This window comes from Coccinella septempunctata, chromosome 3 (genome assembly GCF_907165205.1).
Source record: "Coccinella septempunctata chromosome 3, icCocSept1.1, whole genome shotgun sequence".
NCBI lineage: Eukaryota > Metazoa > Arthropoda > Insecta > Coleoptera > Coccinellidae > Coccinella > Coccinella septempunctata.
In genome coordinates this window covers 37,646,016-37,662,869 of record NC_058191.1, presented here as the reverse complement: position 1 = coordinate 37,662,869, position 16,854 = coordinate 37,646,016, and the positions used below count along the sequence as shown (strand labels likewise).

Below are 16,854 nucleotides of genomic sequence, written 5' to 3'. Positions count from 1 at the left end.
TAAGTTTTTTTGTTTTTCCACTTTTCATTTTCGAGTTGACTTCGAAGAGCTCTCTGGAGTGCAATTCTCTATTGAATCATCAACTGTTTGGTTTTCTAGAATCTTCAAAACAAATTCTATGCACTCCATATCCGAAGACAGTCATAGAACATCCTGATTTTTAGACAGAGTAGCAAATAGGTCATTTTAGGGAGGTCTAACCCCTTGCTCATTTTTGACCCAAAAAATCGGGATTTTCGAAATCGAGTTTTTATGCTAGGGTGGAAGTCTAGGCAACGCTGATTATTTAACCTGAAATCCCAATAGGATCAGACGAATATAACGGGAGATATCGCAGATTGAAATTTGCAAATTTTGAAAAATGCCGCATTTCCAAGATGAAAATCTAAACGAACGGAGATAGGCTTTCGAAATTGCTGGCAATAGATTCAGCGTATTCGAAAACCTATATTTTTATACCAAACTTTCCAATATCTGACACTGTTTGAGAGAAAATAAGTTTTTTTGTTTTTCCACTTTTCATTTTCGAGTTGACTTCGAAGAGCTCTCTGGAGTGCAATTCTCTATTGAATCATCAACTGTTTGGTTTTCAAGAATCTTCAAAACAAATTCTATGCACTCCATATCCGAAGACAGTCATAGAACATCCTGATTTTTAGACAGAGTAGCAAATAGGTCATTATAGGGGGGTCTAACCCCTTGCTCATTTTTGACCCTAAAAATCGAGATTTTCGAAATCGAGTTTTTATGCTAGGGTGGAAGTCTAGGCAACGCTGATTATTTAACCGGAAATCCCAATAGGATCAGACGAATATAACAGGAGATATCGCAGATTGAAATTTGAAATTTTTGAAAAAATGCCTTTTTGAAGATGAAAATCTAAACGAAGGGAGAAAGGCTCCCGCAAATGGCTGCAATAGATTCACCGTATTCGAAAACCTATATTTTCATACCAAACTTTCCAATATTTGACACTGTTTGAGAGAAAATAAGTTTTTTTGTTTTTCCACTTTTCATTTTCGAGTTGACTTCGAAGAGCTCTCTGGAGTGCAATTCTCTATTGAATCATCAACTGTTTGGTTTTCTAGAATCTTCAAAACAAATTCTATGCACTCCATATCCGAAGACAGTCATAGAACATCCTGATTTTTAGACAGAGTAGCAAATAGGTCATTTTAGGGGGGTCTAACCCCTTGCTCATTTTTGACCCAAAAAATCGAGATTTTCGAAATCGAGTTTTTATGCTAGGGTGGAAGTCTAGGCAACGCTGATTATTTAACCGGAAATCTCAATAGGATCAGACGAATATAACAGGAGATATCGCAGATTGAAATTTGCAATTTTTGAAAAAATGCCATTTTGAAGATGAAAATCTAAACGAAGGGAGATAGAGTTCCGCAAATGGCTGCAATAGATTCAGCGTATTCGAAAACCTATATTTCCATACAAAACTTTTCAATATCTGACACTGTTTGAGAGAAAATAAGTTTTTTTGTTTTTCCACTTTTCATTTTCGAGTTGACTTCGAAGAGCTCTCTGGAGTGCAATTCTCTATTGAATCATCAACTGTTTGGTTTTTTAGAATCTTCAAAACAAATTCTATGCACTCCATTTCCGAAGACAGTAATAGAACATCCTGATTTTTAGACAGAGTAGCAAATAGGTCATTTTAGGGGGGTCTAACCCCTTGCTCATTTTTGACCCAAAAAATCGAGATTTTCGAAATCAAGTTTTTATGCTAGGGTGGAAGTCTAGGCAACGCTGATTATTTAACCGGAAATCTCAATAGGATCAGACGAATATAACAGGAGATATCGCAGATTGAAATTTGCAATTTTTGAAAAAATGCCATTTTGAAGATGAAAATCTAAACGAAGGGAGATAGGCTTCCGCAAATGGCTGCAATAGATTCAGCGTATTCGAAAACCTATATTTTCATACCAAACTTTCCAATATCTGACACTGTTTGAGAGAAAATAAGTTTTTTTGTTTTTCTACTTTTCATTTTCAAGTTGTCTTCGAAGAGCTCTCTGGAGTGCAATTCTCTATTGAAGCATCAACTGTTTGGTTTTCTAGAATCTTCAAAACAAATTCTATGCACTCCATATCCGAAGACAGTCATAAAACATCCTGATTTTTAGACAGAGTAGCAAATAGGTCATTTTAGGGGGGTCTAACCCCTTGCTCATTTTTGACCCAAAAAATCGAGATTTTCGAAATCAAGTTTTTATGCTAGGGTGGAAGTCTAGGCAACGCTGATTATTTAACCGGAAATCCCAATAGGATCAGACGAATATAACAGGAGATATCGCAGATTGAAATTTGCAATTTTTGAAAAAATGCCATTTTGAGAATGAAAATCTAAACGAAGGGAGATAGGCTTCCGCAAATGGCTGCAATAGATTCAGCGTATTCGAAAACCTATATTTTCATACCAAACTTTCCAACATCTGACACTGTTTGAGAGAAAATAAGTTTTTTTGTTTTTCCACTTTTCATTTTCGAGTTGACTTCGAAGAGCTCTCTGGAGTGCAATTCTCTATTGAATCATCAACTGTTTGGTTTTCTAGAATCTTCAAAACAAATTCTATGCACTCCATATCCGAAGACAGTCATAGAACATCCTGATTTTTAGACAGAGTAGCAAATAGGTCATTTTAGGGGGGTCTAACCCCTTGCTCATTTTTGACCCAAAAAATCGAGATTTTCGAAATCGAGTTTTTATGCTAAGGTGGAAGTCTAGGCAACGCTGATTATTTAACCGGAAATCCCAATAGGATCAGACGAATATAACAGGAGATATCGCAGATTGAAATTTGCAATTTTTGAAAAAATGCCATTTTGAAGATGAAAATCTAAACGAAGGGAGATAGGCTTCCGCGAATGGCTGCAATAGATTCAGCGTATTCGAAAACCTATACTATCATACCAAACTTCCCAATATCTGACATTGTTCGACAGAAAATAAGTTTTTTTGTTTTTCCACTTTTCATTTTCGAGTTGATTTCGAAGAGCTCTCTGGAGTGCAATTCTCTATTGAATCATCAACTGTTTGGTTTTCTAGAATCTTCAAAACAAATTCTTTGCACTCCATATCCGAAGACAGTCATAGAACATCCTGATTTTTAGACAGAGTAGCAAATAGGTCATTTTAGGGGGGTCTAACCCCTTGCTCATTTTTGACCCAAAAAATCGGGATTTTCGAAATCGAGTTTTTATGCTAGGGTGGAAGTCTAGGCAACGCTGATTATTTAACCTGAAATCCCAATAGGATCAGACGAATATAACGGGAGATATCGCAGATTGAAATTTTCAAATTTTGAAAAATGCCGCATTTCCAAGATGAAAATCTAAACGGACGAAGATAGGCTTTCGAAATTGCTGGCAATAGATTCAGCGTATTCGAAAACATATATTTTCATACCAAACTTTCCAATATCTGACACTGTTTGAGAGAAAATAAGTTTTTTTGTTTTTCCACTTTTCATTTTCGAGTTGACTTCGAAGAGCTCTCTGGAGTGCAATTCTCTATTGAATCATCAACTGTTTGGTTTTCGAGAATCTTCAAAACAAATTCTATGCACTCCATATCCGAAGACAGTCATAGAACATCCTGATTTTTAGACAGAGTAGCAAATAGGTCATTTTAGGGGGGTCTAACCCCTTGCTCATTTTTGACCCAAAAAATCGAGATTTTCGAAATCGAGTTTTTATGCTAGGGTGGAAGTCTAGGCAACGCTGATTATTCAACCGGAAATCCCAATAGGATCAGACGAATATAACAGGAGATATCGCAGATTGAAATTTGCAATTTTTGAAAAAATGCCATTTTGAAGATGAAAATCTAAACGAAGGGAGATAGGCTTCCGCGAATGGCTGCAATAGATTCAGCGTATTCGAAAACCTATACTTTCATACCAAACTTCCCAATATCTGACACTGTTTGACAGAAAATAAGTTTTTTTGTTTTTCCACTTTTCATTTTCGAGTTGACTTCGAAGAGCTCTCTGGAGTGCAATTCTCTATTGAATCATCAACTGTTTGGTTTTCAAGAATCTTCAAAACAAATTCTATGCACTCCATTTCCGAAGACAGTCATAGAACATCCTGATTTTTAGACAGAGTAGCAAATAGGTCATTTTAGGGGGGTCTAACCCCTTGCTCATTTTTGACCCAAAAAATCGTGATTTTCGAAATCGAGTTTTTATGATAGGGTGGAAGTCTAGGCAACGCTGATTATTCAACCGGAAATCCCAATAGGATCAGACGAATATAACGGGAGATATCGCAGATTGAAATTTGCAAATTTTGAAAAATGCCGCATTTCCAAGATGAAAATCTAAACGAACGGAGATAGGCTTTCGAAATTGCTGGCAATAGATTCAGCGTATTCGAAAACCTATATTTTCATACCAAACTTTCCAATATCTGACACTGTTTGAGAGAAAATAAGTTTTTTTGTTTTTCCACTTTTCATTTTCGAGTTGACTTCGAAGAGCTCTCTGGAGTGCAATTCTCTATTGAAGCATCAACTGTTTGGTTTTCTAGAATCTTCAAAACAAATTTAATGCTCTCCATATCCGAAGACAGTCATAGAACATCCTGATTTTTAGACAGAGTAGCAAATAGGTCATTTTAGGGGGGTCTAACCCTTTGCTCATTTTTGACCCAAAAAATCGAGATTTTCGAAATCGAGTTTTTATGCTAGGGTGGAAGTCTAGGCAACGCTGATTATTTAACCGGAAATCCCAATAGGATCAGACGAATATAACAGGAGATATCGCAGATTGAAATTTGCAATTTTTGAAAAAATGCCATTTTGACAATGAAAATCTAAACGAGGGGAGATAGGCTTCCGCAAATGGCTGCAATAGATTCAGCGTATTCGAAAACCTATATTTTCATACCAAACTTTCCAATATCTGACACTGTTTGAGAGAAAATAAGTTTTTTTGTTTTTCCACTTTTCATTTTCGAGTTGACTTCGAAGAGCTCTCTGGAGTGCAATTCTCTATTGATGCATCAACTGTTTGGTTTTCTAGAATCTTCAAAACAAATTCTATGCACTCCATATCCGAAGACAGTCATAGAACATCCTGATTTTTAGACAGAGTAGCAAATAGGTCATTTTAGGGGGGTCTAACCCCTTGCTCATTTTTGACCCAAAAAATCGAGATTTTCGAAATCAAGTTTTTATGCTAGGGTGGAAGTCTAGGCAACGCTGATTATTTAACCGGAAATCCCAATAGGATCAGACGAATATAACTGGAGATATCGCAAATTGAAATTTGCAATTTTTGAAAAATGCCATTTTGAAGATGAAAATCTAAACGAAGGGAGATAGGCTTCCGCGATTGGCTGCAATAGATTCAGCGTATTCGAAAACCTATACTATCATACCAAACTTCCCAATATCTGACACTGTTTGACAGAAAATAAGTTTTTTTGTTTTTCCACTTTTCATTTTCGAGTTGATTTCGAAGAGCTCTCTGGAGTGCAATTCTCTATTGAATCATCAACTGTTTGGTTTTCTAGAATCTTCAAAACAAATTCTTTGCACTCCATATCCGAAGACAGTCATAGAACATCCTGATTTTTAGACAGAGTAGCAAATAGGTCATTTTAGGGGGGTCTAACCCCTTGCTCATTTTTGACCCAAAAAATCGAGATTTTCGAAATCGAGTTTTTATGCTAGGGTGGAAGTCTAGGCAACGCTGATTATTTAACCGGAAATCCCAATAGGATCAGACGAATATAACAGGAGATATCGCAGATTGAAATTTGAAATTTTTGAAAAAATGCCTTTTTGAAGATGAAAATCTAAACGAAGGGAGATAGGCTTCCGCAAATGGCTGCAATAGATTCACCGTATTCGAAAACCTATATTTTCATACCAAACTTTCCAATATTTGACACTGTTTGAGAGAAAATAAGTTTTTTTGTTTTTCCACTTTTCATTTTCGAGTTGACTTCGAAGAGCTCTCTGGAGTGCAATTCTCTATTGAATCATCAACTGTTTGGTTTTCTAGAATCTTCAAAACAAATTCTATGCACTCCATATCCGAAGACAGTCATAGAACATCCTGATTTTTAGACAGAGTAGCAAATAGGTCATTTTAGGGGGGTCTAACCCCTTGCTCATTTTTGACCCAAAAAATCGGGATTTTCGAAATCGAGTTTTTATGCTAGGGTGGAAGTCTAGGCAACGCTGATTATTTAACCTGAAATCCCAATAGGATCAGACGAATATAACGGGAGATATCGCAGATTGAAATTTGCAAATTTTGAAAAATGCCGCATTTCCAAGATGAAAATCTAAACGAACGGAGATAGGCTTTCGAAATTGCTGGCAATAGATTCAGCGTATTCGAAAACCTATATTTTTATACCAAACTTTCCAATATCTGACACTGTTTGAGAGAAAATAAGTTTTTTTGTTTTTCCACTTTTCATTTTCGAGTTGACTTCGAAGAGCTCTCTGGAGTGCAATTCTCTATTGAATCATCAACTGTTTGGTTTTCAAGAATCTTCAAAACAAATTCTATGCACTCCATATCCGAAGACAGTCATAGAACATCCTGATTTTTAGACAGAGTAGCAAATAGGTCATTATAGGGGGGTCTAACCCCTTGCTCATTTTTGACCCTAAAAATCGAGATTTTCGAAATCGAGTTTTTATGCTAGGGTGGAAGTCTAGGCAACGCTGATTATTTAACCGGAAATCCCAATAGGATCAGACGAATATAACAGGAGATATCGCAGATTGAAATTTGAAATTTTTGAAAAAATGCCTTTTTGAAGATGAAAATCTAAACGAAGGGAGAAAGGCTCCCGCAAATGGCTGCAATAGATTCACCGTATTCGAAAACCTATATTTTCATACCAAACTTTCCAATATTTGACACTGTTTGAGAGAAAATAAGTTTTTTTGTTTTTCCACTTTTTATTTTCGAGTTGACTTCGAAGAGCTCTCTGGAGTGCAATTCTCTATTGAATCATCAACTGTTTGGTTTTCTAGAATCTTCAAAACAAATTCTATGCACTCCATATCCGAAGACAGTCATAGAACATCCTGATTTTTAGACAGAGTAGCAAATAGGTCATTTTAGGGGGGTCTAACCCCTTGCTCATTTTTGACCCAAAAAATCGAGATTTTCGAAATCGAGTTTTTATGCTAGGGTGGAAGTCTAGGCAACGCTGATTATTTAACCGGAAATCTCAATAGGATCAGACGAATATAACAGGAGATATCGCAGATTGAAATTTGCAATTTTTGAAAAAATGCCATTTTGAAGATGAAAATCTAAACGAAGGGAGATAGAGTTCCGCAAATGGCTGCAATAGATTCAGCGTATTCGAAAACCTATATTTCCATACAAAACTTTTCAATATCTGACACTGTTTGAGAGAAAATAAGTTTTTTTGTTTTTCCACTTTTCATTTTCGAGTTGACTTCGAAGAGCTCTCTGGAGTGCAATTCTCTATTGAATCATCAACTGTTTGGTTTTTTAGAATCTTCAAAACAAATTCTATGCACTCCATTTCCGAAGACAGTAATAGAACATCCTGATTTTTAGACAGAGTAGAAAATAGGTCTTTTTATGGGAGTCTAACCCCTTGCCCATTTTTGACCCAAAAAATCGAGATTTTTGAAATCGAGTTTTTATGCTAGGGTGGAAGCCTAGGCAACGCTGATTATATAACCGGAAATCCCAATAGGATCAGACGAATATAACAGGAGATATCGCAGATTGAAATTTGCAATTTTTGAAAAAATGCCATTTTGAAGATGAAAATCTGAACGAAGGGAGATAGGCTTCCGCAGATGGCTGCAATAGATTCAGCGTATTCGAAAACCTATACTTTCATACCAAACTTTTCAATATCTGACACTGTTTGAGAGAAAATAAGTTTTTTTGTTTTTCCACTTTTCATTTTCGAGTTGACTTCGAAGAGCTCTCTGGAGTGCAATTCTCTATTGAATCATCAACTGTTTGGTTTTCTAGAATCTTCAAAACAAATTCTATGCACTCCATTTCCGAAGACAGTAATAGAACATCCTGATTTTTAGACAGAGTAGAAAATAGGTCATTTTAGGGGAGTCTAACCCCTTGCCCATTTTTGACCCAAAAAATCGAGATTTTTGAAATCGAGTTTTTATGCTAGGGTGGAAGCCTAGGCAACGCTGATTATATAACCGGAAATCCCAATAGGATCAGACGAATATAACAGGAGATATCGCAGATTGAAATTTGCAATTTTTGAAAAAATGCCATTTTGAAGATGAAAATCTAAACGAAGGGAGATAGGCTTCCGCAGATGGCTGCAATAGATTCAGCGTATTCGAAAACCTATACTTTCATACCAAACTTCCCAATATCTGACACTGTTTGACAGAAAATAAGTTTTTTTGTTTTTCCACTTTTCATTTTCGAGTTGACTTCGAAGAGCTCTCTGGAGTGCAATTCTCTATTGAATCATCAACTGTTTGGTTTTCGAGAATCTTCAAAACAAATTCTATGCACTCCATATCCGAGGACAGTCATAGAACATCCTGATTTTTAGACAGAGTAGCAAATAGGTCATTTTAGGGGGGTCTAACCCCTTGCTCATTTTTGACCCAAAAAATCGAGATTTTCGAAATCGAGTTTTTATGCTAGGGTGGAAGTCTAGGCATTGCTGATTAATTAACCGGAAATCACAATAGGATCAGACGAATATAACAGGAGATATCGCAGATTGAAATTTGAAATTTTTGAAAAAATGCCTTTTTGAAGATGAAAATCTAAACGAAGGGAGATAGGCTTCCGCAAATGGCTGCAATAGATTCACCGTATTCGAAAACCTATATTTTCATACCAAACTTTCCAATATTTGACACTGTTTGAGAGAAAATAAGTTTTTTTGTTTTTCCACTTTTCATTTTCGAGTTGACTTCGAAGAGCTCTCTGGAGTGCAATTCTCTATTGAATCATCAACTGTTTGGTTTTCAAGAATCTTCAAAACAAATTCTATGCACTCCATTTCCGAAGACAGTCATAGAACATCCTGATTTTTAGACAGAGTAGCAAATAGGTCATTTTAGGGGGGTCTAACCACTTGCTCATTTTTGACCCAAAAAATCGTGATTTTCGAAATCGAGTTTTTATGATAGGGTGGAAGTCTAGGCAACGCTGATTATTCAACCGGAAATCCCAATAGGATCAGACGAATATAACGGGAGATATCGCAGATTGAAATTTGCAAATTTTGAAAAATGCCGCATTTCCAAGATGAAAATCTAAACGAACGGAGATAGGCTTTCGAAATTGCTGGCAATAGATTCAGCGTATTCGAAAACCTATATTTTCATACCAAACATTCCAATATCTGACACTGTTTGAGAGAAAATAAGTTTTTTTGTTTTTCCACTTTTCATTTTCGAGTTGACTTCGAAGAGCTCTCTGGAGTGCAATTCTCTATTGAATCATCAACTGTTTGGTTTTCAAGAATCTTCATAACAAATTCTATGCACTCCATATCCGAAGACAGTCATAGAACATCCTGATTTTTAGACAGAGTAGCAAATAGGTCATTATAGGGGGGTCTAACCCCTTGCTCATTTTTGACCCAAAAAATCGAGATTTTCGAAATCGAGTTTTTATGCTAGGGTGGAAGTCTAGGCAACGCTGATTATTTAACCGGAAATCCCAATAGGATCAGACGAATATAACAGGAGATATCGCAGATTGAAATTTGAAATTTTTGAAAAAATGCCTTTTTGAAGATGAAAATCTAAACGAAGGGAGATAGGCTTCCGCAAATGGCTGCAATAGATTCACCGTATTCGAAAACCTATATTTTCATACCAAACTTTCCAATATTTGACACTGTTTGAGAGAAAATAAGTTTTTTTGTTTTTCCACTTTTCATTTTCGAGTTGACTTCGAAGAGCTCTCTGGAGTGCAATTCTCTATTGAATCATCAACTGTTTGGTTTTCAAGAATCTTCAAAACAAATTCTATGCACTCCATTTCCGAAGACAGTCATAGAACATCCTGATTTTTAGACAGAGTAGCAAATAGGTCATTTTAGGGGGGTCTAACCCCTTGCTCATTTTTGACCCAAAAAATCGTGATTTTCGAAATCGAGTTTTTATGATAGGGTGGAAGTCTAGGCAACGCTGATTATTCAACCGGAAATCCCAATAGGATCAGACGAATATAACGGGAGATATCGCAGATTGAAATTTGCAAATTTTGAAAAATGCCGCATTTCCAAGATGAAAATCTAAACGAACGGAGATAGGCTTTCGAAATTGCTGGCAATAGATTCAGCGTATTCGAAAACCTATATTTTCATACCAAACTTTCCAATATCTGACACTGTTTGAGAGAAAATAAGTTTTTTTGTTTTTCCACTTTTCATTTTCGAGTTGACTTCGAAGAGCTCTCTGGAGTGCAATTCTCTATTGAATCATCAACTGTTTGGTTTTCAAGAATCTTCATAACAAATTCTATGCACTCCATATCCGAAGACAGTCATAGAACATCCTGATTTTTAGACAGAGTAGCAAATAGGTCATTATAGGGGGGTCTAACCCCTTGCTCATTTTTGACCCAAAAAATCGAGATTTTCGAAATCGAGTTTTTATGCTAGGGTGGAAGTCTAGGCAACGCTGATTATTTAACCGGAAATCCCAATAGGATCAGACGAATATAACAGGAGATATCGCAGATTGAAATTTGAAATTTTTGAAAAAATGCCTTTTTGAAGATGAAAATCTAAACGAAGGGAGAAAGGCTCCCGCAAATGGCTGCAATAGATTCACCGTATTCGAAAACCTATATTTTCATACCACTTTCCAATATTTGACACTGTTTGAGAGAAAATAAGTTTTTTTGTTTTTCCACTTTTCATTTTCGAGTTGACTTCGAAGAGCTCTCTGGAGTGCAATTCTCTATTGAATCATCAACTGTTTGGTTTTCTAGAATCTTCAAAACAAATTCTATGCACTCCATATCCGAAGACAGTCATAGAACATCCTGATTTTTAGACAGAGTAGCAAATAGGTCATTTTAGGGGGGTCTAACCCCTTGCTCATTTTTGACCCAAAAAATCGAGATTTTCGAAATCGAGTTTTTATGCTAGGGTGGAAGTCTAGGCAACGCTGATTATTTAACCGGAAATCTCAATAGGATCAGACGAATATAACAGGAGATATCGCAGATTGAAATTTGCAATTTTTGAAAAAATGCCATTTTGAAGATGAAAATCTAAACGAAGGGAGATAGAGTTCCGCAAATGGCTGCAATAGATTCAGCGTATTCGAAAACCTATATTTCCATACAAAACTTTTCAATATCTGACACTGTTTGAGAGAAAATAAGTTTTTTTGTTTTTCCACTTTTCATTTTCGAGTTGACTTCGAAGAGCTCTCTGGAGTGCAATTCTCTATTGAATCATCAACTGTTTGGTTTTTTAGAATCTTCAAAACAAATTCTATGCACTCCATTTCCGAAGACAGTAATAGAACATCCTGATTTTTAGACAGAGTAGAAAATAGGTCTTTTTATGGGAGTCTAACCCCTTGCCCATTTTTGACCCAAAAAATCGAGATTTTTGAAATCGAGTTTTTATGCTAGGGTGGAAGCCTAGGCAACGCTGATTATATAACCGGAAATCCCAATAGGATCAGACGAATATAACAGGAGATATCGCAGATTGAAATTTGCAATTTTTGAAAAAATGCCATTTTGAAGATGAAAATCTAAACGAAGGGAGATAGAGTTCCGCAAATGGCTGCAATAGATTCAGCGTATTCGAAAACCTATATTTCCATACCAAACTTTTCAATATCTGACACTGTTTGAGAGAAAATAAGTTTTTTTGTTTTTCCACTTTTCATTTTCGAGTTGACTTCGAAGAGCTCTCTGGAGTGCAATTCTCTATTGAATCATCAACTGTTTGGTTTTCGAGAATCTTCAAAACAAATTCTATGCACTCCATATCCGAAGACAGTCATAGAACATCCTGATTTTTAGACAGTGTAGCAAATAGGTCATTTCAGGGGGGTCTAACCCCTTGCTCATTTTTGACCCAAAAAATTAAGATTTTCGAAATCGAGTTTTTATGCTAGGGTGGAGGTCTAGGCAACGCTGATTATATAACCGGAAATCCCAATAGGATCAGACGAATATAACAGGAGATTTCGCAGATTGAAATTTGCAATTTTTGAAAAAGTGCCAATTTGAAGATGAAAATCTGGACGAAGAGTGATATGCTCCGTCTACCGGTGGTTAAAAACTCAGAGATAATTAGAGTACAATGTTGCCATATCAATCCTCATTTACATTCGGTTAATATACCAAAAGTACATAGGTGGTTTCGGGCGCGCAAACCAATTTCGCCGCCGATATCGAGACGTAACAATTTGGGGTGAAAACACCTCGAGTGAAAATCGGATTACGAGGCGGCTACCGTATTTCATAATATACGCGTTTAGAGCGCTGCCCGTAAATTTCGACGGCATGTGGGAGAGACGGCGGAACGAGAGTGGCAGCGACGACGACGACGACGCCGGCGACGGAGCCGACGCGGCGCCTTCGGTGTCGGATGCGTCGTTTCGCGAGTCGATATTTCAAATTTCTGGAACCGCCGGCCAGGACTCGATTATCAGCCCGTATCATCGGTCTCTGGGCGTGGGATTGTCATTTAGGGAGGCACGTCCCGGATCAGCGCGTCATTAAAACTTAATGACAGGAATCGTGATGTGGGATTTGTTCTTCTAATGGGTATGCGATTATCTTATTCGAATATCAATCTGGGATAGCGCCGGATGGATAAATGTTTGTTAGGCTTGAGAATATGCAGGTCGAGTCTTTCACTGGTACGAATATTTTAACACTAGATTCTTGTCAAACAAAACACTTTTTTCCTATACCGTTTTTTCCGATCCTGCCTTGATAAAAAGATATAGCCATTTTGAATGATCATCATGATCTATGCCACCCCTGGAACAACAAAATTACCTTCAGAATAACTAAATATGGGACACATCTGTGGATCTTTTAAACAGAGTTCTATTCAGCGAAAGTGCCCAGTTTTTTATATTTCACAGATACTTTTCAATTTTTGTTCATCAAATTACTCGATAACGGCGCATTATACACCCTGTATAATCCGCGCCATGGAACAGCGGTCGATTACTCTAATTCTATTAATATTACAAAAAGGAGTTTCAAATAAAACTTACCTCTTTTCAAGTAGAGTTATTTAGAACGATTCAAAGTGTTTCGTTTCTTCTGCACAGCAATCAACTTCGTTATTTCAAATGCAACATCCGATATATTTTTACATTTTTGAATTCCTTGTTAAATTTGAATATAAGTTTGATAACACAACTATGTCTGAATTCCCAACGGTTTTCGAGAAATTTGACTTTACATTAACATTTTGACAGTTTGAGGTACTTGAGTAAAGGACTATAGCTCCTTCCCTATTCCATGTTGGTGATTCGAATTTGGACTTTGTATATTCAATGAATGATACACTGAAAATTTTTTTTGGAAATATTCATATTATATACAGGGTCCACGAAAACGTCCATCCATTATAGAAACAAAAATTCATCAATTTTTTTATTTTTTTTAAGAGCAACCCATATTTTTGGTTGTTCATTATTTAAAACAACTAAGAGCGAACAAAAACTGTTTAAGTAATGACAAAAAAAAAATATGGGTTGCCCTTTAAAAAAATGAAGATGGATTCACGTTTTCGTGGACCCTGTATATAATGTAGTTGTTTAAAAAAAAATTTCAGTGTATCATTCATTGAATATACACAGTCCGAATTAGAATCAATTAAATAGAATTGGAGCTATAATCCTTTAGGTAATTACCTCAAACTGTCAAAATATTAATAAAAAGTCAAATTTCTCGAAAACCGTTGAGAATTCAGACATAGTTGTGTTATCAAACTCATATTCAAATTTAACAAGGAATTCAAAAATGTGAAAATATTATATATAGGGTGTTCCATTTAAAATAACGAAGTTGATAACTGTGCAGAAGTAACGAAAGACTTTGTAGAGTTCTAAATAATTTTAGGAGATGCTCTAAGCAAAAAGAGGAAAGCTTTATTTGAAACTCTATTTCGTGAAGTTAATAGAATTGGATAAATCGACCGCTGTACGAGAAAATATGGAGAACACTTCTATTTTACAGAAGGTTAAAATATTCATTAGATAGCGTCCAATTCAGGATTCTTTGAATTTTTGGTGGTATTTAATGGTACGTAGTAGCCATAGTGAGAAAACTGGAAGTGTGGGTGATTTCTTGTGTTCACAAAAGATTAACTAAATACTTAAATGAAAAACTATATTCCAAAATTCATTTCATTCCATAAAACCGTTTGTGAGATAGAACTAAAAATAATTTTTTATGATTTTTCAGCAGCCTGTATCTTCCAAACTGAGCAAATTCGGGAAAATGGCAAAAAAAGTGTTTCTATTGACCTCAAGAATCTACTGTTAAAATATTTGTCAAAGACTCCTGTATAGGACGGTTGGAAAGTTATCGGTAATTGAAGAAATTGACAAAATCAATAAAACATTCAGTATCTCGATTATAGAGAGCGATAGACCCCTCAAATATAGGTTATTCTGACTAACGTCCTCAATCTACCCTTAGCTTGCGCTCATTTACCAATGAATCACCTTGTATATTCTAGAAAGATGCGCCTTATTGATTGATAATTATCACAAAATGATAGTGTTCTCGTTCCAAGCAAATATTGAGTTCATGTGTGTATAACAGTGACACTACCTTGTTGAAGCTATGCAAAAGCGAGAGTCCCAACAGTAGTAAACATATCCCATAAGTTCCTTCGAAATTCGATTATGCCATTTCGAACAGAAAACCTCACCCTCTTGTTACTTCAAATTAGCGTTTCACCCCAAGTCGTGACGCTCTCGCTAGTTCGAATTTAAAATCCATTCGCAAAGCTTGATGCGCGCCTAGCTCGACGAGCTTTTTGTACCTCGGGTTCAAAGCGGGTAAGAGCTATGTCTATAAATTTTGCTGATTAATTTCGTCGACGCGTCATGAGGGCGCATATAATTCAGCTCTGAGATAATTCCTAGGAGCCCCGAAGCAAATCCCCTGGATGATTGAGGTGGATGTGTAGAACAGGATCGAACCGGTCCTCGGTGAAGTTAGAACGAGGCATTTGGGCGATACAGCGGCGTAATTGGAGAGGGGCTACCTAAATTGAATCGTATGAGCTTTGATGATCATGCGGCATGATCCCCATTTGGTCCGCTTCTTGTTTGCGAAGATGAACTACAAGAAAAAAGTTTGATATTCATAATATAGGGTGTTTTCAAAGGTGAGGCTTTTTTTGACGGAAGGTAAAACTCATCAAAATAAGTTGTTTAACCATAAAATTGTCTATATGAAATATCCAGGATGGCTGAGATACGACCCCTAGAAGTTCGACAGAATTTCATTGAATTTCAAGTGCGGGACTGTGGAAGGTGACTCCGGCATCGCAAAAACGAAACAATACATAAACATATGGCTGGACACTGAATGGTACCAAGTTCATCGGATTAGATGCATCAGGTCACTTCTGAGAGAATCATAATTGTTGTATCGTGCAATTTAGGGTGAAAAAAATGTAGAAAATCCAGGCAGTTTCTTGAAAGTGCCTATGTTAGTTATGTTGAAAAAGTGCTATGATGTTTCGCCATTTCATCCCATTTTTACGACGATTGTTGGAATGTTCGAACAAGAATGGTGTGATGCCCATTGTGAAAATATTCGTGAATAATTAAGGCCCGGTACTTTCACGTGCGAATAAATAAATTTATTCGCATTTTTTAAGTCTTATTCGTAAGATTAGTAAAAATGCAGTCTTTTCACTTTCAGATAGTGTTATTCATCGAATAAATCTGTCATTGAAACATAATTGAAAGAGTTTATTTGTCATAGATCGAATGTCGGTACGTCATTATTGGTTGAATAAAATTTATTCGAAGGTGAAAGTACCGGGCCTAAGACGAATTTTAGTGGTGAGATTTTGAAGTATTATTTTATTTTCTTACAATTTTGTCCTAATGCTCTTCTGTCAGTTGGTATCGAAGTGAGCCATTGCATGAAATCGTGTAAGGTACTAAAAATAATGAGAACAATTCGGCAATCATAATGATGGTATTCTGATTTCATCTACAAGACAATCTGAATCTTTTCATAAGCCTACAGAAAAATTGCAATTCTTGACGTTTTTAGTGATCCGTAGCTTACAGGAATCCGTAACTATTTACGATAAGTAGTGACACTATAAAGAAGATAATTTCAAGAACATTTCAAGAACATTTCCAGAATTGCATTATTTATGAATCTATGAATCAGACACTGTCAGATCGATTGTACGCTACAGATTTGTAACTTACAGATGAAAAGCAGAATACAACCATAAGTTTCCATTGTTATTACCACGTATATATCGAACGAGCCAATATCCTAAACGACACCACATGATCGAATCAGTAGATGAGTTTTTTCACATTGCTTTGCGATAATTTAGCTAAGAAACGGTCTAGGGTCGTATTAGGATCTATTTCAGTAATCATATTCAATATTTTTCAACTTTGTCACTTTGAAAGTTTGTATTTGCATTTTTGGTGAATCGCTTCATATCGACCAGTTCTACCTTCTGTTGAAAAAAAAAATCCTCACCTTCAAATACAACCTGTATATTCTTGAAAATGAATTAAACAACCTGTAAGTTCGTCACCAGCCGGACAAGCTACTCTTAAGCTGATGGAGATAGATTTGGCGCAAAAATCACTTGAGTGTTGATAATGCAGGAATC

General features: G+C 36.2%; 1 protein-coding gene across 5 annotated transcripts in view; it reads left to right on the top strand.

Moving 5' to 3' along the window:
- The window catches only part of LOC123309910 (neurobeachin), a 452,107-nt gene that overhangs the window by 165,201 nt on the left and 270,052 nt on the right, over positions 1-16,854 (top strand). The gene's annotated exons all lie outside the window — the stretch shown is intronic.